The following is a 26,838-nucleotide window of genomic DNA, read 5'->3' as shown; positions in this document are numbered from 1 at the left end:
AATCTATTTTGTCCCTATTGGAGTACGTCCTCACTCACAATTTTTTTCTGTTTGGGGGGTCCTTCTACCTGCAGCTCCATGGAACTGCAATGGGGGCGCCCTCATATGCAAATTTGTTCCTGGGGCTGTGGGAGAGGGAGATCCTCCAAACAGATCCCCTGCCAATGGTGAGTAGGGTCCAATATTGGGGACGCTACATAGATGATGCTCTAATTATTTGGCAGGATACCGAGGAAGAATTGGGACGATTTATACATGAATTCAACAAAAATGACAAAAATATAAAACTTACCTTCAAGGTGGGTCGAACTGACATGGAGATTCTGGATGTGGTCTTCCGGGTGGATTCTCAAGGATGAATTAGAACTGACTTATACAGAAAGCAGACTTCGGTAAATGCCCTGCTACATGCACAGTCTGCACACCCAGGTAACTTGATTAAAAATATACCTGTGGTACAGTTCCTAAGAGATAGAAGAATGTTTTCCACTGAGGAATCTTTTGAATTCCAGGCTGAGGATCTTCAGGATAGGTTTCAGCAGAAGGGGATATGGCACACGATGTATTGAACGCGCTTACCAGAGAGCACGATCCTCCAAGAGATCTGATCTCCTCCATAAGAAAAAAAGAAGGCAAGATACTGATGAAATACGGCTCATTGCCGGATTCAATAAATAGTGGAAGGAGGTACGTACTGCTCTCAACAAATATTGGGAAATTCTTACGATCGATCCTCAGTTGCAACAGTTCTTACCACACTATCCATCTATTACATATCGGCGAGCTAGGAACCTCCGTGACCATTTGGTCCAGAGCCTCTTTGGTACCAAGGGAATTCCATGGGGAAACAAGGAGTGTGGCAAATGTGTGGCCTGTGCCAATATGGAGAGGGCTACAAACTTCTGGAATTCTACACATCACAGAGAATTTAAAATCACGCACCCAATTACTTGCACCACATTTGGGGTGATCTACTGGGCAATATGTCCGTGTAGCCTTATCTATGTTGGTTTGACATCAAGACAGTTCAGGAGGAGGATCAGAGACCATGTACTCTCAATAGAAGCAGCTAAGGATGAGGAGAAGTCCACACAGTTGCAGAGAGTGGCCAGATACTTTAAGGAGAAACATAACTCTAATGGATCCCTCTTTCGCTTTAGGGGAATTGATCGGGTGATCATTTCCCCTAGAGGCGGAGATTGGAAGAAATATTGGGCCAAAAAGAAACTAAGTGGATTTGTGTTCTTAACACAGTCACTCCATTTGGACTAAATGAGGGCAATAGCTTTCCCCCATTCCTGTAAGCTAGTGAAATAGGGTATCCCTACCTCCTGCTTATATGACCGTGCTCGGCTCTTTTGGTGATCCCCCGGCCCGGGCTGTGGCCCAGCATTTTAACAGTTTGAGATATTTTCAATTTTGGTGTATGTATGATATTGTTTTTAACAGTTTTTTTTATTCTTGCATATTTCCAGCCAACACCACTTGGTACCCACAGTATTCTGGGCCCTTGTTTCCGTCATGCTCCGACACGTTAAGATGGAAGGACTTTGGATAATCTTTAACCTTTCAGTTATGAACAATTAGATATCCCCTTTAATTTCCCCTTTAGGAAACCATCATAATTTAACTTTTGTTAACCATTGGGTATATATAGGGACCTTTTTGGGCGCTGTTTCAGCACCACTGATCGCTGTTGATAACAATAATATTTTTAAATATTTGTATTCGCTTCTTGTTATGCACGTTCACAGCATGACACATTGCACTTGGCACTCGCACTTTGCACATGGCACTTTTTATTCTATTATTTTTATTTATATCACTATCTGTGTTGTTTTTCACTGATGTAAAAAAAAAAAAGTGTTTTGTTATATATTTGCTTATTATAATCTGTTCTGCACAAGAGGAATTATCATACCTTATATGCATTTTAGGTATTTATCAATGAATATATATATATTTTTATCACTATGTATAATTGTATAGGAGTATGGGTGTAAGAAGCGTATATAAATTGTATTGTTGACCTGATCGATACCTATATCGGCCTATAGGGTGGGGTTTGGATGCCCTGCAGCTGATAGGCTATTCTCTTCTATTCTCTATTTCCTTACTGGCCGCCTAACATAAGTGTATATTTGAACTGAGGGCAAAATTGCCCCTACTTAAGATGGCGAGAATGCGACTCCCAGCTACTGGGGAATGGACCAGTCTGGTCTTCCCCTTCCCGCAAATGTGGGTGTGATGCTGGGAGGGATTTCCCTGTTCATGTGTCCTCTTGTGTGACTCCCCAGTGTCGGGGCGAGATTCGCCGGCCAACGCTGTGGAGTCACATGACAGATACACGTGATCGGGAGCTCAACAGGATTAAGTGGAATCCCGCGAGATGTGGGCGTCCATGTTTTTGAGATAGGACGGAGCAAACGTGAGTTCATCCATGAGGCCACAGGTGTGTTTTTTAATTGTCCAAATGGACTTGTCAGGGATCAGAGAGGAAGGAAAGAGGGTGCACTCTGACTCCACCCTCAATCCCTGTCCCTGCCTACTTACACTACCCGCCCTAGGCGACGGGGCGTAACTGGGCAACGGTCCCTTACTTACGTAAGTGCACAGAGGAAAGACACGGAAGGTCAACAAGTCAAAGGTCAGAACCAGGAGAAGCGGGAGTACAAATGGAGTGGGCAAATGTAAGGTCAACAGTCAGAGCCGAGGTCAATCCAGGAAAGCAAATACGTACAAAGGAGGAGATGAAGTCGAGGTCAAAGAACGAGCCGAGGTCACAAGGTCAGGAGGTCAATCAGAACAAGCAGCCGCAGACTAGAACCAAGGAACAAGGAAGCACCAATGGACCAGTATCATAGGCAACCTGTAGCCAGCAGGTTGCCTGTATTTATAGTGGGGAGTGAGGGTCATGTGACGTGGCCAGCGTCACATGACCGACAGACAGACAAGTCGTGCACCGAGTGATCAGCTCGGTGCTCAAGGCAGACCTAGGAGCAGAGAGCCTCCCTGCTAGCAAAGCTGCCCTGGGAACGAGGCCAAACACAGAGCCTCGCTCCCGAAGCTAAGCAGCAGGTCTGCGGCTGATGGGAGACCGAGTACGCCTTCAGTGCCCAGTTACAGGACTCAATTGGTGTGGGTATATAAGATGGTTTGGTTACAGTGGAGGGATGCGCTCCCAATAGGAAGCAAGGTGAAACGCGCATCGGGGTTGGAGCCCTCCCCTCACTCCAGGTATTCATTGCTCTGTGCTATGTAAGTGTTATACTCTCTTTGGACTATGGCTCATGTGCCTCTATATGTTATTTAAGTATTCATAGATGTTGAGATAAGGTTATGGATATAGAAGTATCCCCTTTGGGAGACTCTTAACAGTAGGTAACCTTCACAGCAGTATATGACAATAGGGTTTTTTATGTTCTGTGCTCTAAACAGCATACACATATATTGTATGTTGATCATATCCATCTGACATTTGTGATTGTATAATGCGAAGTCATTCTTTGCCTTAGAGCATATGGGTCATGAAGTGTCACCATTTACCGAGCTGTCGTGTGGTAATATATATGGGAGTATGCCTAGGTAACTCCAAGTAATTGATTATAACTTCAGCTCTGTTATTATAATGGGTGATAATTATTTGATTCTGACTAGCACAGTTCATTATCTGTAATCTGGACTTACCTGTTATGAGTGTATGTGCAACAGTGTTATAGACATTGTGCACAGATCTTTCAAACATTGTATTGTCTCCAGTGGGAGTTGTGAGAGGGGGGAACCTCTTTTGTCGCAGTATTGTCCTGTAGTCACTGCCATTAAATGCAATCTGTCCACAATTATGTATTTATATATATTTTTTAAACAATAAAGAATGAATTTATAGTATATGTGTGTGGTTATATTTTTTGTTAATCATCTTGTTTTGAAAAATGTGGAAACATTTTTTCATACAGTGAAAGAGAAACAATTCCGTATAATTTTCAACATGTATTAAAAATGACATAACCATCTTATTCTGTAGGTCAGTAAAATGACAATAATACCAATTGTATGTAGTATTAATTATGTTTTACTACTGTGAGAAAGAACTTCTTTGATAATATCTGTAAAGAATAAATTAAGGCATTTATTTACAGATATACCATGACCTGGATAAATGAGAACCTTCACAGACATTCTTTGATAATAGTTGTTTCCCTCCCTTTTTATCTCCTTTTTGCCCAGACCATATCAAATACCTGTTTTAGCTACACTTTATCACTTTAATACCCATGATGGAGAAATAAACATTTAATCACTGATACCAGATTAGGTTGGTGCTTTACATCCATAGATTCAATTGAACATGTCTTTGAACAGTGACAAAGATGAGGTTGATTTTGTGACTATGACTGACATATCTATGACTGGTCCTAACTATGGCTGGCTCTTATGGCTAGCAGATGAATTTACATCTCAGTTTCCGAACAATTGAACAAAGGCAGGACAAGCTTCCATTGCAGGATGTTTTACTGAAATAAAGTTTATTGGGTCAGTGAGTTTTCAAAAAACATTCAATATGTCATAGAGACATATACTGTAACACGTTTTGATCATTGTTAGTTTGAGTACTGATACCCCCACCGATCGCTAGAAAGAAGCCCTTCCATATCATGCTCTCTTCTCCTCTGTGCAGGAGACAGGTTCAGTAGACGTCTATAGGCCAGTCTTTATTCCGTCTTCTAAAGTGAGGTCACAGAGCGTGATATGTGAGCTCTTCTCATTCTTCGGATTGGTGGTGGTCTCAGCCATCAGACCACCAACAATGAAAACTTCTGATATGTCTCTATGACATACCAAAATATTTTTTTTACTCAGTGACCCTTTAATGCATGGTAGAAGTAATGAATGTATAATTCTATTGACTAAGTGTTCCCAAAATTAAAGGCTATGGACACCTTCTGGACAATTTGTTTATGATTACATTTTACTCATTTTGGTCTAAAAATAATTTGTTCAGCCATTTCTGAGTTACAAGAGTTAAAAATCAGTCTGTTTGCAAGCTGTCACTTTGTGTTTTCTTTCATGTGCAGCTTTTATATCTGATCTTCTGACCTCATAAAACCCTCAATATAGCTCAATTGTTATCAAACTGATAAGAATATGGCTTAAATAAATGTTCATGAGGTCAGGAGGGCAGAGATAAGAACTTCACATGAGCCAACAGATGACGGGATTGAAAGAAAACATAAAGTGACAGCTTGCAAACAGTCTATTTTTAACAATATATCTAAGAAATGGCTGAACATTTTTTAATAAAGCTCAATAAAAAAAAATCATTTGTGGCCCAAAATGAGTAAAATGCAATAATTAAATATACATCCGAAGGTGCCTTTAAGAAATTACATACCCTAAATTTCCCTCCAGACTCCAAGAGACATGAAGGGTGGATCAATGTCACAAACCATTGGGTGTGAACCCACTGTGCCATGTATCCTACCGACTCTAAGGGCGTTGGATAGGGGATAACTCTTAAATCGGGCTGTACTATGACTTCAAAGTGATCACCTGCACCAGAACATGGGCAATTCAAGCAGCAGACTGGAAGAAGCTTGTGGCCTGCTTCACAGACTGAAGCATGAAGCAGTGTTCAAGTGAGTATTTTTAATTTTTTTTTCCTTTTTGGTCACTTTTGGGGAAATACAAGAGGGGGATAATACAGGGGGCAGTATAACTACTGGAGACACTACAGGTTGACATTATAACTAAAGGGGACACTACAGGCAGCATTATAACTACTAGGAACAATACAGGGGGACATTATAACTACTGGGGCACTATAGGGTCATTATAACTAGTGGGGGCATTATAGAGAGGGCTTTATTACAATGGAAGGACTTTAGGGGCCTTATTACTAATGGGACACTTAAAGGGGCCTTATAACTACTGGGCCACTTTGTGGAGCTTTATCACTACTGAGGACACTAAGGGGCATTATTATTAGTGGGGGTTCTGTGGGGGGTATTATTGGTCTAAATATGGAGGGCACTACCACTACTAATGGAAGCACTCTCAGCGAGCATTATCAATGTAGGGGGGTACTATTAGTAATGAGGGCAGTTTGGGAGAGAATTATAATTGATGGGTCTATTACGAGCACTATTATTATGGGGAGATTATTTGTAAGGTAAAGTTTTTTCTTTACTATAGTATTTGGGGGCATTGGGGAGCGCAGCGGGCAGCAAGATAACACTGTTGGGGCATCAGGTGTAGGGGGGGTTGATGGAAAAGTGAGGAATTTAAGATGTCTGTATGGCAATCTCTGCATAACTATGTCATCATGGCATATTAATTCGAATGGAGAAGATGAGGAAAGAGAACATTGACATTAGAGCAGATATCACTGGATGTAAGTATGTAGTGCTGTATACTAATGTATGTTTAGTAGTGCTAAATGTAATGTCCGTCCAATTATGAAATTAGCATTGGTGCGGGGGGATATGGATAATATTTCACATTAACCACACAGCAAGTGTGTCTATCTGCTTTAAAATGCCAGGTCTGAATTTCAGTCCCAGTCCGGCCCTGGCCACCACATTATGGTAACTCCTTTTGGGTGGGACTGTACTTTATAATAACTCCTCTACTTGAGCAAAACAGGTCTCAGATTAATTCAGGGAGAGCAGGTTCCAGATGCATACTGCACTAATTACAATCAGCCTTGGGAAAGATGGGTGGGTAGAGGCAGGCACACCTCTACATTAGCCTTTGTGAAATGTTCTGTATGATGAATTCAGACTTGATAATGCATTACAACCTTCCCAATTCATTAGATGAATTTAGAATCTCTTTTGGATGAGCTGCTAATTTCATAATTATTGGCATCTAAAATTCCACACTCTTGTTAAATTTAATTTAATTTTTTTATATAAAACATGTTTTTGTATTATAAATCCATGTCCAGAGTATTTTGTTTGAAAATATGTTCTAGTCTTTATGGCAGCCTGCAAACAAACATTTAATGTAGTTCCAGATAAATGAATCACATATTTAATAAGATTAGTATTGATCCAAGAAACCGTACGTTTGGGTATTCACCACAATGATGGGGTCAATTTATCAACAATCCATATTTCAATACCGGTCTTTGATGACCCTGCGCCGCTGGAGTATGTGCCTAGTTTGAGAAGGTGCACGCTGGCAGTCTGCAACCTAGATTTAAATTTACTCCAGCTTGTAGCTGAAGTAGATCTCAATCATCATTAAGCCCAGTAAACTGGTGTAAATGGTGGTAAATGTGCAAGGGCCAATGGCTAGCCCAAATTACATGCACCAAGCAAGGGCAACTTAAAGGGGTTCTCCGGGCTTTTAATATTGATGACCTATTCTCAGGATAGGTCATCAATATCAAGCCGGATCGTTCCCATACACTTGTATAGGAGCGACCGTCCCATTGAAATGAATGGGGCGGCTTGGGTGTAATTACACCTGCTCACCGCTGCAGAGGCGACGGCAAGAAGGTAAACATTGAAGAGGAGGCAGCACTGGCACGGCGCGCGCCTCCTCTTCAAACAGCTGATCGGCGGGGGTGCTGGGTGTCGGACCCCCGCTGATCTGATATTGATGACCTATCCTGACCGTCTTGTTCTCCAAGTTCTCCAAGACCGTCTTGGCAACTTCTTTCAGCCGCGACTCTTATCTACAGAGTTTGGCATACAGATATCTTGGTTCCTTATTTTTCCATCATCCTCCCCCTCCTGATGCCCCAACATTGTCATCCTGCTGCTGCCTCCAATAGTGTGCATGTTGTGCTCCCCCATGCCCACAAACAAGAGTCTGCAAAAATAGTACCATACATATAGTCCCCTCATAGTAATAGTGCTTCAAGCCTGTCCTCAATAGTAGTAGAACCCCCTACAGTACTCCGATAGTGATAATGCTCCCATAGAGTGCCACCATTAGTAGCAATGCTCTCCATATTGTGACCAATGATAATGTCCCTACAGTAGTAAGTATGCCACCATGTTGCCCTCAGTAGAAATAAGGCCCCCATTAGTGACCCCTGCAGTAACAGGGTATAAGGTAACCCTTTAGAGCCCCTAGTAGGAATAAGATTGATCTATAAAGTACCCCTAGAGAGCATGCAGTAGTAATAAAGCCCCCTGAAGTTATAATGCCCCTTATAGTGGTCCCTGTATTTATTATTCCCCCTGTAGTAGCTCCAGTAGTTATAGTGCCCCTGTAGTAGCCCAAGTATTTAACCCCCCCCCCCCCCGTAGTGCTCCCAGTGTTTATAATGCCCCCTCCCCTGCTGTGGCCCATGTAGGTATAATGCCTTCCTGCTGATGTAACCCCCTTGTATCCCTCCCTGTATTATAATTCCCCCTGTAGTGCTCTGGCCTATATTAATGCCCCCAATAGTGCCTCATGTATTTTAACGCCGCCCCCCCCCCCTAGTGTTTCAGCCTGTATTATGTCCCCAGTAGTGCAATTTTTATCTGGTTGTAAACTTTTTATTTTAATGGCACATTTAACTACTAAGTATTTAATTTACCATTTTATTATGATCTGTATAATGGCTTCCAAGTCACTGCACTTTCACCAACAATGTTTTGTATAAATGTTTATTTTGGCAAAAACAAGCTTGAGTAATAGTACTAATTCAGAAATGATAGAATCAGAAACTATTCAGCATTCAGAAACTAAAAATATTTCCTACAATTTATCTTAAGCACAGTGTAAAAATCTTGTCATATCATGTAATCTAAACTGTATAAAACAGGGATATTTTCTTGAAAATAAGAGTGTGCCTTGCCACATGCCTAACCATAAATCTTTTATAAGGTCTCATCTGTTGACAAAAAAAAATCACAATCAGGAATCAGGAATGATCAGTCTTTTTATCCTACTCACCAGCAAAGATCTAATTCTTGGGCAGTTTCTAGGCACACCATGTCTTTGGAGTCAGTAATTTCACAATGAGCTAAAACAAAGAGGTATTGCAGAGGCGGCACCGTAGTAAAAGGTAAAGAAGGCGGCACTCATCCATGCAGTTCGGTAAAAATAATCCTTTATTTCATTCGGGGTACACTCAAAATATTTGCAGAAGTGACGGGGGCGGATAGCATTAAGTCCACATATAGCGGCGACGGCTGTTTCGTGCACGATCGTGCTTCCTCAGGCAACTGACGCCAGTGGCCCGAGGAAGCGCGATCCTGCACGAAACGGCCGTCGCCACTATGTGCGGACTTAATGCTATCTGTCCCCGTCACCTCTGCTATTATTTTGAGTGTACCCCGGATGAAATAAAGGATTATTTTTACCAAACTGCAATGCTAACCCTGCCTTCGGAGGTGCTGGCGGTGCCGCAGCTGCGTTGGCGACCTCTTCCTCTTCCTCTGCCTTCGCCTTGTGCTTACACTTTGCCCCCGCTGTCAGGTAGGAATACCACCAGCAGCGCGTCTACCAGCGTGCGCTTGTACTCGTGCATCTTACGATCATGCTCCAGTGACGGAATTAAGGACGGTACGTTGTCCCTGTAACGGGGATCCAGCAGCGTGGCAACCCAGTAATCAGCACAAGTTAGAATGTGGGCAACTCCGCGGTCGTTGCGGAGACACTGCAGCATGTAATCGCTCATGTGTGTCAGGCTGCCCAGAGGCAACGAAAAGCTGTCCTCTGTGGGAGGTGTATCGTCTGTGTCCTCTGTATCCCCCAAGCCACGCACCAGTGATGGCCATGAGCTGGTCTGGGTGCCACCTTGCTGTGAACATGGTACGTCCTCCTCCATCTCCTCCTCCTCCACCTCGTCATCCTCCAGAACTGTGCCCTGGCTGGACAATAGTGTACCTGCTGTTTGTGGGTGCAGGAACCCACCCTCGGAGCCACTTGTAAATGACTGGCCGGAAACCCTATGAAATGATCCCTCTTCCTCCTCCTCCTCCTCCTGTGCCACATCCTCTTCCATCATCGCCAGCAGCGTTTTTTCAAGGAGGCATAGAAGTGGGATAGTTACGCTGAGAACAGCGTTATCGGCACTGGCCATGTTGGGTGAGTACTCGAAACAGCGCAACAAGGAACACAGGTCTTACATGGAGGCCTAGTCATTAGTGGTGAAGTGGTGCTGTTCTGCAGAGCGACTCACCCGTGCGTGCTGCAGCTGAAACTCCACTATCGCCTGCTGCTGCTCGCACAGTCTGGCCAGCATGTGCAAGGTGGAGTTCCACCTTGTGGGCACGTTGCATATGAGGTGGTGAGCGGGAAGGCCGAAGTTACGCTGCAGCGCTGACAGGCGAACAGCAGCAGGGTGAGAACGCCGAAAGCGCGCATAGACAGGCCGCACTTTATGCAGCAGTTCTGACATATCGGGGTAATTTTTAAGGAATCTCTGCACCACCAAATTCAGCACATGCGCCAGGCAAGGGATGTGCGTCAAAACGGCTAGTCCCAGAGCTGCTACGAGATTTCGCCCATTATCGCACACCACCAGGCCGGGCTTGAGGCTCACTGGCACAAACCACTCATCAGTCTGTTGTTCAAGGCCCGTCCACAGCTCCTGCGCGGTGTGGGGTTTGTCCCCCAAACAGATAAGTTTTAAAACTGCCTGCTGTCGTTTACCCCTGGCTGTGCTGAAGTTGGTGGTAAAGGTGTTACGCTGACCGGATGAGGAGGTGGTAGAGGATGAGGAAGCGGAGTAGGAGGAGGAAGCAACAGGAGGCAAACTGAAGCGCACTGCAATCCTCGGTGGTGGAAGGACATGCGGCAAACTGCTATCCGCCTCAGGCCCAGCCACCACTGCATTTACCCAGTGTGCTGTTATGGAGATATAACGGCCCTGACCGTGCTTACTGGTCCACGTTTCCGTAGTGAGGTGCACCTTGCCACAGATGGCGTTGCGCAGGGCACACCTGATTTTGTCCCCCACTTGGTTGTGCAGGGAAGGGATGGCTCACCTGGAAAAGTAGTGGTAGCTGGGCACGACGTACTGTGGGACAGCCACCGCCATAAGGCCTTTAAAACTCTCCGTCTCCACCAGACGGAATGACAGCATTTCAGAGGCCAGTAATTTTGAAATGCTGGCATTCAGGGCCAGGGATAACGGGTGGGTAGGGGGGTACTTCCTCTTCCGCTCCAGTGTTTGGGAGATGGAGAACTGAACGCTTCAGTGGGACATTGTAGAGATGCTTGGTGACCCAGATGGTGGTGTTGCTGGCAGATCCTCTGTTTGCGGGTTTTCAGGTGGCACTGTCACTCCAGAGGTGGATGAAGAGGCTGAGACTGCAGCAGAAGAGGAAGCAGGAGGAGCCATAAACCTTTCTTGGTTTTTGAGGTGTCTACGCCTCTGCAGCTCGTGCTTTGCACTTAGATGCCTGATCATGCAGGTTGTGCTCAGGTTGAGAACGTTTATGCCTCGCTTCAGGCTCTGATTGCACAGCGTGCAAACCACTCGTGTCTTGTCGTCAGCACTTTGTCTGAAGACAGGGAACTCCTTGAAGCTGGCTTTGATGTGCTCGGTCCCTTGCTGTGGTGGGCAGTAGCAGGCGTACTGTCTAGGGGACGGCCGGTACGCTTTTGCACCCTGCTCCCTCTTCTGCTGTGCTGGTGGCTCTGTGCGACCACTGCCTCTTCCTCTGAATTACACAGGACACTCGCATGATTTTGATTCCATGTGCGGTCGAGGACCTCATTGTCCTCCACATCATCTTCCACCCAGTCTTCACCCCTGCCCTGCAGTTGGCACCTGTGTTTCGTCATCATCCGAGACGTGCTGCGGTGGTCCTCCCATGTACTCATCCTGAAACATAAGTGGTTGGGCATCGGTGCACTCAATCTCTTCTACTTCTGGGGCAGGGCTATATGGATGGCCCTGGGAAACCCTGCTAGCAGAGTCATCAAAAAGCAGAAGAGACTGCTGCATGACTTGGGGCTCAGACTGATTGGCTAATTTGCAAGGGGGTGAGGTGAAAGACTGATGGACATCGGCTGCAGGTGCCAACTCTGATAGGAGACTGGGTGGGAGACAAATTGAAAGAACTAGAGGCACTGTCAGCAACCCAATCTTCTATCGCCTGTACTTGTTCTGGCCTCACCATTCGTAGAGCCGCATTAGATCCGACCAAATAACGCTGAAAGGTCTGGCGCCTACGTGCACCTGAGGAAGGTGTTTCACTTGTGAGTGTAGCTGGCACAGATAGACCAAGTCCTCTCCCTGCAACAGGAGCTCCACCAGCAGCACCATGACCGGGGCCACCTCCCTTATTTGACGCTGTTCTCATTCTCCGCAAATGTAGGATCTTGCCCAAAATAGGTGTTTTTTAATAACAGAATATAACAGCAGTATCTAACTCATGAATTTCACACTGACAGATGCAGCAAAGGCTGCAAATTTAGTATTTTGCCCAAAATTTTAGTTTTTTTAAGCCCAGAATATTATTGCAGTATTTCAAGCTTGTATTTCACACTAACAAATGCAGCATAGGCCCCAGATATAGGATATTGCCAAAAATGGGTGTTTTTTTAATAACAGAATATTTTTATAGTATTTCAAGCTTGTATTTCACATTGAGAAATGCTGAAAAGGCCCATGATGTAGGGTATTGCCAAAATATATATATATTTTTTAAATACTGAATATTCTGTTATTAAAAAAACACCTATTTTTGGCAATACCCTACATCAGGGGACTTTTCAGCATTTGTCAGTTTCAAATACAAGCTTGAAATACTGCAATAGAAACATGTTTCTATGTTTCTATTGCAGTATTTCAAACTTGTATTTCAAACTGACAAATGCTGAAAAGTCCCCTGATGTAGGGTATTGCCAAAAATAGGTGTTTTTTTAATAACAGAATAGTTTTGCAGTATTTCAAGCTTGTATTTCACACTAACAAATGCTGAAAAGGCCCCTGATGTAGGGTATTGCCAAAAATGTTTATTTTTATTTTTTTTATAACAGAATATTATTAAGCCCTTACCTGTGCCTGTGCCGCGAGCCGGTCTGAAACAAATGTGCTCACCGGGAGCAGGCAGTTCCGAGAACAGCCTCCGGGGGCCTTCATCTGCTGAAAAGGCCCCTGATGTAGGGCATTGCCAAAAATGGGTGTTTTTTAAAACACAGAATATTATTGCAGTATTTCAAGCTTGTATTTCACACTGACAAATGCTGAAAAGGTCCCTTATGTAGGGTATTGCCAAAAAATTTGTGTTTTTTTTAAACCAAGAATATTATTGCAGTATTTCAAGGTTGTATTTCACACTGACAGATGCAGCAAAGGCTGCAAATTTAGTATTTTGCCCAAAATGATTTTTTTTTTAATAACAGAATATAACAGCAGTATCTAACGCTTGTATTTCACACTGACAAATGCAGCAAAGGCCGCAAATTTAGTATTTTGCCCAAAATGGGTGTTTTTTAAATAACAGAATATAACAGCAGTATCTAACGTTTGTATTTCACACTGACAGATGCAGCAAACGCCGCAAATTTAGTATTTTGCCCAAAATGGGTGTTTTTTTAATAACAGAATATTATTGCAGTATTTCAAGCTTGTATTTCACACTAACAAATGCAGCATAGGCCCCAAATGTAGGGTATTGCCAAAAATGGGTGGTTTTTAAACCCAGAATATTATGGCAGTATTTCAAGCTTGTATTTCAAACTGACAAATGCTGAAAAGGCCCCTGATGTAGGGTATTGCCAAAAATTTGTGTTTTTTTAAAACACAGAATATTATTGCAGTATTTAAAACTCGTATTAAACACTGAAAAATGCAGCAAAGGCCCCAGATGTAGGGTATTGCCAAAAATGTTATATTTTTTTTATAACAGAATATTATTGCAGTATTTTAAGCTTGTATTTCACACTGACAAATGCAGCATAGGCCCCAGATGTAGGGTATTGGCAAAAATGGGTGTTTTTTTCAACCCAGAAAATTATTGCAGTATTTCAAGCTTGTATTTCACACTGAAAAATGCAGCAAAGGCCCCAGATGTAGGGTAATGCCAAAAATGGGTGTTTTTTTTAAACCCAGAATATTATTGCAATATTTCAAGCTTGTATTTCACACTAACAAATGCAGCATATGCCCCAGATGTAGGGTATTGCCAAAAATGGGTGTTTTTTTAAACCCAGAAATTTATTACAGTATTTCAAGCTTGGATTTCACACTAACAAATGCAGCAAAGGCACCAGATGTAGGATATTTCCAAAAATTGGTGTGTTTTTTTTAAACCCAGAATATTATTGCAGTATTTCAAGCTTGTATTTCACAATAACAAATGCAGCAAAGGACCCAGATGTAGGGTATTGGCAAAAATGGGTGTTTTTTTAAACCCAGAAAATTATTGCAGTATTTAAAGCTTGTATTTCACACTGACAAATGCTGCAAAGGCACCAGATGTAAGATATTTCCAAAAATTTGCGTTTTTTTTAACCCAGAATATTATTGCAGTATTTCAAGCTTGTATTTCAGACTAACAAATGCAGCATAGGCCCCTGATGTAGGGTATTGCCAAAAATGGGTGGTTTTTAAACCCAGAATATTATGGCAGTATTTCAAGCTTGTATTTCACACTGACAAATGCTGAAAAGGTCCCTTATGTAGGGTATTGCCAAAAAATTTGTGTTTTTTTTAAACCAAGAATATTATTGCAGTATTTCAAGGTTGTATTTCACACTGACAGATGCAGCAAAGGCTGCAAATTTAGTATTTTGCCCAAAATGATTTTTTTTTTAATAACAGAATATAACAGCAGTATCTAACGCTTGTATTTCACACTGACAAATGCAGCAAAGGCCGCAAATTTAGTATTTTGCCCAAAATGGGTGTTTTTTAAATAACAGAATATTATTGCAGTATTTCAAGCTTGTATTTCACACTAACAAATGCAGCATAGGCCCCAAATGTAGGGTATTGCCAAAAATGGGTGGTTTTTAAACCCAGAATATTATGGCAGTATTTCAAGCTTGTATTTCAAACTGACAAATGCTGAAAAGGCCCCTGATGTAGGGTATTGCCAAAAATTTGTGTTTTTTTAAAACACAGAATATTATTGCAGTATTTAAAACTCGTATTAAACACTGAAAAATGCAGCAAAGGCCCCAGATGTAGGGTATTGCCAAAAATGTTATATTTTTTTTATAACAGAATATTATTGCAGTATTTTAAGCTTGTATTTCACACTGACAAATGCAGCATAGGCCCCAGATGTAGGGTATTGGCAAAAATGGGTGTTTTTTTCAACCCAGAAAATTATTGCAGTATTTCAAGCTTGTATTTCACACTGAAAAATGCAGCAAATGCCCCAGATGTAGGGTAATGCCAAAAATGGGTGTTTTTTTTAAACCCAGAATATTATTGCAATATTTCAAGCTTGTATTTCACACTAACAAATGCAGCATATGCCCCAGATGTAGGGTATTGCCAAAAATGGGTGTTTTTTTAAACCCAGAAATTTATTACAGTATTTCAAGCTTGGATTTCACACTGACAAATGCTGCAAAGGCACCAGATGTAGGATATTTCCAAAAATTGGTGTGTTTTTTTTAAACCCAGAATATTATTGCAGTATTTCAAGCTTGTATTTCACAATAACAAATGCAGCAAAGGACCCAGATGTAGGGTATTGGCAAAAATGGGTGTTTTTTTAAACCCAGAAAATTATTGCAGTATTTAAAGCTTGTATTTCACACTGACAAATGCTGCAAAGGCACCAGATGTAAGATATTTCCAAAAATTTGCGTTTTTTTTAACCCAGAATATTATTGCAGTATTTCAAGCTTGTATTTCACACTAACAAATGCAGCATAGGCCCCAGATATAGGATATTGCCAAAAATGGGTGTTTTTTTAATAACAGAATATTTTTATAGTATTTCAAGCTTGTATTTCACATTGAGAAATGCTGAAAAGGCCCATGATGTAGGGTATTGCCAAAATATATATATATTTTTTAAATACTGAATATTCTGTTATTAAAAAAACACCTATTTTTGGCAATACCCTACATCAGGGGACTTTTCAGCATTTGTCAGTTTCAAATACAAGCTTGAAATACTGCAATAGAAACATGTTTCTATGTTTCTATTGCAGTATTTCAAACTTGTATTTCAAACTGACAAATGCTGAAAAGTCCCCTGATGTAGGGTATTGCCAAAAATAGGTGTTTTTTTAATAACAGAATAGTTTTGCAGTATTTCAAGCTTGTATTTCACACTAACAAATGCTGAAAAGGCCCCTGATGTAGGGTATTGCCAAAAATGTTTATTTTTATTTTTTTTATAACAGAATATTATTAAGCCCTTACCTGTGCCTGTGCCGCGAGCCGGTCTGAAACAAATGTGCTCACCGGGAGCAGGCAGTTCCGAGAACAGCCTCCGGGGGCCTTCATCTGCTGAAAAGGCCCCTGATGTAGGGCATTGCCAAAAATGGGTGTTTTTTAAAACACAGAATATTATTGCAGTATTTCAAGCTTGTATTTCACACTGACAAATGCTGAAAAGGTCCCTTATGTAGGGTATTGCCAAAAAATTTGTGTTTTTTTTAAACCAAGAATATTATTGCAGTATTTCAAGGTTGTATTTCACACTGACAGATGCAGCAAAGGCTGCAAATTTAGTATTTTGCCCAAAATGATTTTTTTTTTAATAACAGAATATAACAGCAGTATCTAACGCTTGTATTTCACACTGACAAATGCAGCAAAGGCCGCAAATTTAGTATTTTGCCCAAAATGGGTGTTTTTTAAATAACAGAATATAACAGCAGTATCTAACGTTTGTATTTCACACTGACAGATGCAGCAAACGCCGCAAATTTAGTATTTTGCCCAAAATGGGTGTTTTTTTAATAACAGAATATTATTGCAGTATTTCAAGCTTGTATTTCACACTAACAAATGCAGCATAGGCCCCAAATGTAGGGTATTGCCAAAAATGGGTGGTTTTTAAACCCAGAATATTATGGCAGTATTTCAAGCTTGTATTTCAAACTGACAAATGCTGAAAAGGCCCCTGATGTAGGGTATTGCCAAAAATTTGTGTTTTTTTAAAACACAGAATATTATTGCAGTATTTAAAACTCGTATTAAACACTGAAAAATGCAGCAAAGGCCCCAGATGTAGGGTATTGCCAAAAATGTTATATTTTTTTTATAACAGAATATTATTGCAGTATTTTAAGCTTGTATTTCACACTGACAAATGCAGCATAGGCCCCAGATGTAGGGTATTGGCAAAAATGGGTGTTTTTTTCAACCCAGAAAATTATTGCAGTATTTCAAGCTTGTATTTCACACTGAAAAATGCAGCAAATGCCCCAGATGTAGGGTAATGCCAAAAATGGGTGTTTTTTTTAAACCCAGAATATTATTGCAATATTTCAAGCTTGTATTTCACACTAACAAATGCAGCATATGCCCCAGATGTAGGGTATTGCCAAAAATGGGTGTTTTTTTAAACCCAGAAATTTATTACAGTATTTCAAGCTTGGATTTCACACTGACAAATGCTGCAAAGGCACCAGATGTAGGATATTTCCAAAAATTGGTGTGTTTTTTTTAAACCCAGAATATTATTGCAGTATTTCAAGCTTGTATTTCACAATAACAAATGCAGCAAAGGACCCAGATGTAGGGTATTGGCAAAAATGGGTGTTTTTTTAAACCCAGAAAATTATTGCAGTATTTAAAGCTTGTATTTCACACTGACAAATGCTGCAAAGGCACCAGATGTAAGATATTTCCAAAAATTTGCGTTTTTTTTAACCCAGAATATTATTGCAGTATTTCAAGCTTGTATTTCAGACTAACAAATGCAGCATAGGCCCCTGATGTAGGGTATTGCCAAAAATGGGTGGTTTTTAAACCCAGAATATTATGGCAGTATTTCAAGCTTGTATTTCAAACTGACAAATGCTGAAAAGTCCCCTGATGTAGGGTATTGCCAAAAATAGGTGTTTTTTTTATAACAGAATAGTTTTGCAGTATTTCAAGCTTGTATTTCACACTAACAAATGATGAAAAGGCCCCTGATGTAGGGTATTGCCAAAAATGTTTTTTTTTTTATTTTTTATAACAGAATATTATTAAGCCCTTACCTGTGCCTGTGCCGCGAGCCGGTCTGAAAGAAATGTGCTCACCGGGAGCAGGCAGTTCCGAGAACAGCCTCCGGGGGCCTTCATCTGCTGAAAAGGCCCCTGATGTAGGGCATTGCCAAAAATGGGTGTTTTTTAAAACACAGAATATTATTGCAGTATTTCAAGCTTGTATTTCACACTGACCAATGCTGAAAAGGTCCCTTATGTAGGGTATTGCCAAAAAATTGGTGTTTTTTTAAACCAAGAATATTATTGCAGTATTTCAAGGTTGTATTTCACACTGACAAATGCAGCAAAGGCTGCAAATTTAGTATTTTGCCCAAAATGTTTTTTTTTTTTAATAACAGAATATAACAGCAGTATCTAACGCTTGTATTTCACACTGACAAATGCAGCAAAGGCCGCAAATTTAGTATTTTGCCCAAAATGGGTGTTTTTTAAATAACAGAATATAACAGCAGTATCTAACGTTTGTATTTCACACTGACAGATGCAGCAAACGCCGCAAATTTAGTATTTTGCCCAAAATGGGTGTTTTTTTAATAACAGAATATTATTGCAGTATTTCAAGCTTGTATTTCACACTAACAAATGCAGCATAGGCCCCAAATGTAGGGTATTGCCAAAAATGGGTGGTTTTTAAACCCAGAATATTATGGCAGTATTTCAAGCTTGTATTTCAAACTGACAAATGCAGCATAGGCCCCAAATGTAGGGTATTGCCAAAAATGGGTGGTTTTTAAACCCAGAATATTATGGCAGTATTTCAAGCTTGTATTTCAAACTGACAAATGCTGAAAAGGCCCCTGATGTAGGGTATTGCCAAAAATTTGCGTTTTTTTTAACCCAGAATATTATTGCAGTATTTCAAGCTTGTATTTCACACTAACAAATGCAGCATAGGACCCAGATGTAGGGTATTGCCAAACATGGGTGTTTTTTTTAAACCCAGCATATTATCGCAGTATTTCAAGCTTGTATTTCAGACTAACAAATGCAGCATAGGCCCCTGATGTAGGGTATTGCCAAAAATGGGTGGTTTTTAAACCCAGAATATTATGGCAGTATTTCAAGCTTGTATTTCAAACTGACAAATGCTGAAAAGGCCCCTGATGTAGGGTATTGCCAAAAATTTGTGTTTTTTTTTAAACACAGAATATTATTGCAGTATTTAAAACTTGTATTAAACACTGAAAAGTGCAGCAAAGGCCCCAGATGTAGGGTATTGCCAAAAATGTTATATTTTTTTTTATAACAGAATATTATTGCAATATTTCAAACTTGTATTTCACACTAACAAATGCAGCATATGCCCCAGATGTAGGGTATTGGCAAAAATGGGTGTTTTTTTAAACCCAGAAATTTATTACAGTATTTCAAGCTTGGATTTAACACTGACAAATGCTGCAAAGGCACTAGATGTAGGGTATTGGCAAAAATTGGTGTTTTTTTAAACCCAGAAAATTATTGCAGTATTTCAAGCTTGTATTTCACACTGACAAAAGCAGCATAGGACCCAGATGTAGGGTATTGCCAAACATGGGTGTTTTTTTAAACCCAGCATATTATCGCAGTATTTCAAGCTTGTATTTCACACTAACAAATGCAGCACGTTTACGCTGGATATTAGCTGGTGGCCATATTAATGTGACTTGGCAGTGTATTATTGAGGTAAATGTGCATACAGTAAGACAATTACTTAAAGGGAATATGTCATCAACGACCTCCCTACCCAACTGTTTGCATAGACACATAGCAGTGGTTCACCTGATTTCTTTTGGTGATCCGAGGCTACGTTCCTGAGTTATGATACTTTTTCTTAATGTAGAAATTCGGCCTTTGGTGGAATGAGGGAGTCATTATTGTTATCGTTGCCTGACCCTGTAAATCAAAGTAGCCAGCGAGTGTTTTAATGAGTTTAACCACAGCTATGTGTCTATGCAAACCAATTTATTAATCTCTATGTAACTACATCTCTCTCTAGATCATGGAAAAGGAAATTGTGGGGCATAATATATCATATTGATCTCTTGGGCTATATGTGAAGGACTATTTTGTATGAAGGAGAGGAAGGGGTTAACAAGAGCTAACTGCAATGCATTCTGGGAGCTGTGGATGCTTGATGAACTGCGGGAGACCCACAGAAAGTGTCCCAGATAATGTGAGTAAAAACGGTTTAATATTTTTTGGTATAACTCTAAAATTTACTAGTCTAAAGGCGATGTAAGGCTTTTTTCCTTTAAGTAGTTTATGAAGAAAAGTGTCATACGAGAATGTAAACACTAATGTATATTTAATGTTAACATCTTCTTACTACAAGAGATTTTGCTTCATCTTAATTAGACATCATACATCCATGCCACATAGAATTTGAAGTGTCTATTTGTCTGTTTTATGGAAAGCGGTTTCTGTTCCCCCAGGCACATAATATTCAATCCATGTATTTGCGAGTTTTTATCATTCTAATACTGTTTGTTGTGCTCTCAGGTTTTTACCACAGGGAAATATAATTAAGATAGAATAAAACAACATATCACAACAGCAAATAAACAACATTTAGAGTCCATTCACACGTCTGTAAGTGTTTTGCGGATCCGCAAAACACTGACATCGGCCATGTTCACATAGCCGGCACTATAATAGAAAATGCCTATTCTGGTCCGCTATTGCGAACAAGAATAGGACATGCTCTATTTATTTGCGGAGCCGCTGACCAAAAGTTTGGGCCCGCGGAACGGAAGTGCAGTTGCTGTCCACATCTTTTCTGGCCCCATTGAAAATGAATGGGTCCACACCCGTTCCACCTAATTGCGGAACGGATTCGGACCATTTATACGGACGTCTGAATGGAGCCTTATAGTGGTTGCCCTTGCTTCAGATGTTGGTGACCAACAGGTCATCAATAGAAAAATACTGTAGCTAAGGGTTCAGAATGGGATGGGGTGGTTGTGGGGGTTGGCATATCTGAGTAGGCCCTCAACCCAGTGGGCTTCCCAATGTGTGTTTACAACTGTAGAGGCACATCTTTGTTTTCAGCTTGTCCCACTTCACCTGTACAGTGGGTGTTAGAGAGCGATTGGATAGCAACACGGGAAGGGGCGTTGTCAAATCCTCAATCCAACTGACCCCCCCTAGCATTAATGACATATTTGCATGAACATTATTTTCAGTGCTACCAAACATACAGAACACAGCACCACATGCCTCTTATATCCAATGATGTCTACTCTGATATACATGTTCTATTTAATCATCTTTTCCATACAGATCAGTCTGCCATGATGACATCTTTCAGCCACATCTCATCCTGGCAGTGTTTGCCATACAGACATCTTAGGTTCTTCACTTTTCCATCACCCTTCCCCTCTTCGTGCCCCTATCCTGCTACTACCCCCAATACTTTGCCTGTTGTGCTCACCCGTGCCCCCAAATACTATACTACAGAAATAATAGTGCTATACAGAATAATTCCCCACATTATAACAGCAAAAGTCCAACCAATAATAATAATTCTCTCCCAGAGTTCCTTTATTAGTAACAGTACCCCTGATAGTGACACTGCTCGTCTAGAGTGCCCCTGTTAGTAGTCATTCCCTCCACATTGTGCCCGAAAATAATTCCCCCTATAGTACCCATAATAGTAAAAATGCCTCCATAGTACAATTATTTACCCCAAAATGCACCCAGTAGTGATAATCCCCCTATAGTGTAATAATAATGACCCCGATAGTGCAACCTGTAATTATAATGCCTTATATAGTGTCCCCAGTAGTTATCAGTCTCTCCTAAAATGCCTCCAGTATTTATAATGCACCCTATAGTGCCACCAGTATTTATCATGTTCTGTATAGTGTCCTGTAGTTATAGTGCCTCTATAGTGGCCCTAGTATATATTAAGCCCCCCATAGTGCCCCCAGTACTTATAATGTCCCCTATAGTGGCCCAGTACCTATAATTGATTTATTTTACTCACTTATATAGTGCTAACATATTCAAGAGTGCTTTACAGACATTAACATTACTTGCTGTCCCCGATGGAGCTCAAATTATAAGTTCCCTTTCAGTATGTCTTTGTGGGAGTGTGGGAGGAAACCAGTTTCTGGAGGAAACCCATGCAAGCACAGGGATAACATACAAACTCAATGTAGAAGTTGTCCCCTATAAGGGCCCAGTACTTATTATCCTCCCCCATAGTGCTTCTAACAAAATGTCCCCCTAAAGAGATAAATAAAAAATTAAATACACACCTGACTCCTTTGCCATGCAGCCACAGGTCTGTTCCAGTCTCCACCTTACTTGCCTGTAGTACTGGCGCAGGCAGTGCTTGACGATGTCTTCGAGCACTACGATACTGTCATTGAGTGCTGCCTGCACCATTCTACTGCCACATAGGCTTTTGGTCTATACTAGGTCTGAAGCCTATGAGGGTAAATGGTGGGGACAAGAGCCATTGTCTTTCATATGTGCCATAGTCTTCAACTGCATCTGTGCCCTTGGTGGGCCTCTCATTCTCAGTGGGCCTAGGGTAGCCATCCCCCCTTCCCTCTAGCTATGCATCTGGTCTGATCACTGCATCCACTTCTATGTTTATCTGCATGCCATCTCCATTATAGTGGCGGTGCACTATAAATACAGCTTCCTCTCCCATTCACTTGAATGGAAGGATTTACACTATGCCTCCACTACAATGTAGACGCTTTGCAAATGTATATATAAATTAAAGCAGCTAACAAATAGGATTGTTCCAGAATAAGAAGAGTCCCCAAAAACCTGATAATAAAGATGAGACAAGGAGCTACTTTCAGAGACCAATTATTAATATTCACTTTTCAGATGCCTCAATGCCCACAGTTCAGAGTTAGCCACAATGTCACCTTTACAAAATTTTGCTATATTGCCCCAATATACCGCTACCTACATTATTCCCAATACAAAGACAGCCATGTTGATATCAGAGTACTTACCTCACCTTCCCCCAAGTCCTTTTCTAGACGATAATTGGAAAGTTATGGCTTAAAGTCTATAGACACCTCTAAGGGAATTGTTTTTATTATTGCATTAAAGAGGACCTTTCACTTGTAAAAACAATGTGAACTAAGTATGCTGACATATAGAGCGGTGCCCGGGGATCTCACTGCGCTTACTATTATCCCCGGGCGCCGCTCCGTTCTCCCGTTATGCCCTCTGTTATGCCCTCCGTTTTCTCCCAGGCCGTGAGCTGAGCGTTGCGATTGGCCAGCGCTACAGCCTAGGAGAAGGAGACGCCCACAGGACAAGGGAAGACACCGCCTACTATAACTTACAGAGCAAAGGTACTGGAGGGCATAACGGGAGAACGGAGCGGCGCCCGGGGATAATAGTAAGTGCAGTGAGATCCCCGGGCGCCGCTCTATATGTCAGCATACTTAGTTCACATTGTTTTTACAAGTGAAAGGTCCTCTTTAAACTTATCTTCGGCTAAAAATTTTTTTTCCAATTGGTCTTTCTTTTAAGCATTTCTCCTCTATAGCCATCAGTTTTTACTGCAGTTTCAGACTATTCTTTCTGCTTTTCACTGAAATCCGTTAGAGAACTGCTCTGATGGCTTGATCTGTAGTCCTTATCTCTCCGCTCCTGACAGCTCATAAACACTCATTAGCTACAGTTGTATCCATTTGATAAGCGTTTAGCTTAAAGGGGTTGGCCCTAATATACTTCATTAAACACATCTGCCTGCTTTTCTTTCAGTTATAAGCTACTCCCCCTTAGTCCTGCTCTACCTTGCAGCTGAGTTCGTCCATGGCTGCACGCGACATGGAGGAGCGTGAGAGGAAGCTCGTCCATGCGCATGTGCAGTCTGCTCCTGTCAGTGGTTGGCTCCCTGCTGCCCGCTCCAACTGTGACAGGAATCAGCTGCTTGTTCCCTCTCTACAAACAGCTGATTCCTGTCAGAAGCTGGCTGTAATAAAAACCTTCTGAGTCCCTACTGCAGAAGCTACTTAGTCAATCCCCATCCCCCCCTGCACTACCACCACTACGACCCGCTAAGCCACGCCCACCGGTTCCATTAGGCCACGATCCCTACAACCAACAGGGAAAGCAGGACATCTAGCCAGGAACTATGATTTTGTGTGTGTGTATATATATATATATATATATATATATATATATATACCTTTACCTTTACCTTGGAAATGCTGCCTGCTTTTTGGATTATATATACTGTGTATATATATATATATATATACATACATACAAACATCGCGTCCACATGGCTGAATAATCTTTTTCTATTTTCATCCAATGAGAGTGCTGTTGTTTTGCTTTATATATATATATATATATATATATATATATATACACTGCTCAAAAATATAAAGGGAACACTTAAACAACACAATGTAACTCCAAGTCAATCACACTTCTGTGAAATCAAACTGTTCACTTAGGAAGCAACACTGAGTGACAATCGATTTCACATGCTGTTGTGCAAATGGGATAGACAACAGGTAGAAATTATAGGCAATTAGCAAGACACCCCCAATAAAGGAGTGGTTCTGCAGGTGGTGACCTGACCACTTCTCAGTTCCTATGCTTCCTGGCTGATGTTTTGGTCACTTTTGAATGCTGCCAGTGCTTTCACTCTAGTGGTAGCATGAGACGGAGTCTACAACCCACACAAGTGGCTCAGGTAGTGCAGCTTATCCAGGATGGCACATCAATGCGAGCTGTGGCAAGAAGGTTTGCTGTGTCTGTCAGCGTAGTGTCCAGAGCATGGAGGCGCTACCAGGAGACAGGCCAGTACATCAGGAGACGTGGAGGAGGCCGTAGGAGGGCAACAACCCAGCAGCAGGACCGCTACCTCCGCCTTTGTGCAAGGAGGAACAGGAGGAGCACTGCCAGAGCCCTGCAAAATGACCTCCAGCAGGCCACAAAGGTGCATGTGTCTGCTCAAACGGTCAGAAACAGACTCCATGAGGGTGATTTGAGGGCCCGACGTCCACAGGTGGGGGTTGGGCTTACAGCCCAACACCGTGCAGGACGTTTGGCATTTGCCAGAAAACACCAAGATTGGCAAATTCGCCACTGGCGTCCTGTGCTCTTCACAGATGAAAGCAGGTTCACACTGAGCACATGTGACAGACGTGACAGAGTCTGGAGACGCCGTGGAGAACGTTCTGCTGCCTGCAACATCCTCCAGCATGACCGGTTTGGCATTGGGTCAGTAATGGTGTGGGGTGGCATTTCTTTGGAGGGCCGCACAGCCCTCCATGTGCTCGCCAGAGGTAGCCTGACTGCCATTAGGTACCGAGATGAGATCCTCAGACCTCTTGTGAGACCATATGCTGGTGCGGTTGGCCCTGGGTTCCTCCTAATGCTAGACCTGATGTGGCTGGAGTGTGTCAGCAGTTCCTGCAAGACGAAGGCATTGATGCTATGGAGTTGGCCCGCCCGTTCCCCAGACCTGAATCCAATTGAGCACATCTGGGACAACACGTCTCGCTCTATCCACCAACGTCACGTTGCACCACAGACTGTCCAGGAGTTGGCAGATGCTTTAGTCCAGGTCTGGGAGGAGATCCCTCAGGAGACCGTCTGCCACCTCATCAGGAGCATGCACAGGCGTTGTAGGGAGGTCATACAGGCAAGTGGAGACCACACACACTACTGAGCCTCATTTTGACTTGTTTTAAGGACATTACATCAAAGTTGGATCAGCCTGCAGTGTGTTTTTCCACTTTAATTTTGAGGGTGACTCCAAATCCAGACCTCCATGGGTCAAAAAATTTGATTTCCATAATTCTTTTTTTGTGTGATTTTGTTGTCAACACATTCAACTATGTAAAGAACAAAGTATTTCAGAAGAATATTTAATTAATTCAGATCTAGGATGTGTTATTTTTGTGTTCCCTTTATTTTTTTGAGCAGTGTATATACACACATACATATTTATTTATACACAAAATATAACACACGTGTTTAATATATTTATATGTGTATATACATTGCGTTCCGCAATGCATGGGCACTGACCGTATGTGTATATATATGTATATATGTGTGTATGTATCTATATGTATGTGTGTGTATGTATTTATGTCTAAGGGTCCATTCACACATCCGTGTGTGTTTTCGGATCCACGGATCTGCAAAACACGGACAGCGGCAATTTGCGTTGTCAAGAATAGGACATGTTCTATTCTTTTCAGGATCGGAATTGCGGACCCGGAAGTGCGGGTCCCCATAGAAATGTATGGGTCCGCAATTCCGTTCCGCAAAATGCGGAATGGAATTGCGGATGTGTGAATGGAGCCTAAGTATGTGTACATATAAATATATATATATATATATATATATATATATGAATATACATACACATATGTATATATACATATTTATATACATATATTTACACATGTGTGTGTGTGTATGTGTGTGTGTATATACATTGCAATGCATGGGCGCCGACAGTGTGTCCACTGTCTGCAGACATGAACCCATTCATTTAAATGGGGTCTGCAATCTGCATCCGACAGTACTTTTTCGCAGTGCGGAGGCATAGACAGAAAACCCATGGATGCACTCCATAGGTTTTCGATCTGTGCTTCCATTCCAGACCACACCACATCTTTCGAATTTCAGACCCATCACTTGATACGGTGCGCACACGGCTGGTGCCTGTATATTGCAGACCCCCTGTTCACTGGCCACAATACAGGCACAGGCAGGCTATGGTCATGTGCATGAGGCCTAAAGCCATACCTCCTTCCAGTATCCGGCAGT

This window comes from Bufo bufo, chromosome 5 (assembly GCF_905171765.1).
Source record: "Bufo bufo chromosome 5, aBufBuf1.1, whole genome shotgun sequence".
Lineage (NCBI taxonomy): Eukaryota > Metazoa > Chordata > Amphibia > Anura > Bufonidae > Bufo > Bufo bufo.
Note: the sequence above shows the minus strand (reverse complement) of the source record.